The 908-nt window shown below is 32.0% G+C and overlaps 1 pseudogene; it reads left to right on the plus strand.

Annotated features, from left to right (window-relative positions):
• The first annotated feature begins 356 nt into the window (after positions 1-356).
• The window catches only part of LOC135226272 (uncharacterized), a 10,807-nt pseudogene continuing 10,255 nt past the window's right edge, over positions 357-908 (plus strand).

Genomic DNA, 908 nt, shown 5'->3' on the forward strand with positions numbered 1-908 from the left:
AATTCCTTGGATTCAGAATACTTGGGACCTAACTCTTCCCCGATGGAAGTGAAGGATTAACGAAAGCTACCTTTTCTATGACCCCTTTGCAGTAGCTTCAAACTACTATTATTATTTCAATAATAAACAACTACTATAAATGGACTATTGCTACTACCATAAATGACTACTGAAAGCCTTTTACTATCATTACACCGAGTCCAAATGGCTAATGCAACAACTACTATTGTTATTAAAATAATGACTACTACTATAATTGGGATTCTTCCTATTACCATAAATGACTACCGAAATCCTTCTACTATCATTATACTAAGTCCAAATGGCTAATGCAACTTACTAATATTATTACAATAATGACTACTACTATGATTGGGATTATTGCTACTTCCACAAATGACTACCGAAAGCCTTCTACTATCATTATACGAAGTCCAAATGGGTAATGCAACTTACTACTATTATTATTACAATAATGACTACTACTGTAATTGGGATTATTGCTACTACCATAAATGACTACCGAAAATCTTCTACTATCATCATGCGAAGTCCAAAAGGCAAATGCAACTTACTATTATTATTATTACAATAATGACTACTACTATAATTGGGGTTATTGCTACTACCACAAATGACTACCGAAAGCCTTCTACTATCATTATATCAAGTCCAAATGGCAAATGCAATTTACTACTATTATTATTACAATAATTACTATTACTATAATTGGGATTATTGCTAGTTCCACAAATGACTACCGAAAGCCTTCTACTATCATTATACGAAGTTCAGATGGGTAATGCAACTTACTACTAATATTTTTACAATAATGACTACTACTGAAATTGGGATTATTGCTACTTCCACAAATGACTACCGAAAGCCTTCTACTATCATTATAACAA

The sequence above is a fragment of the Macrobrachium nipponense genome, chromosome 14 (assembly GCF_015104395.2).
Source record: "Macrobrachium nipponense isolate FS-2020 chromosome 14, ASM1510439v2, whole genome shotgun sequence".
NCBI classification, from domain to species: Eukaryota; Metazoa; Arthropoda; class Malacostraca; order Decapoda; family Palaemonidae; genus Macrobrachium; species Macrobrachium nipponense.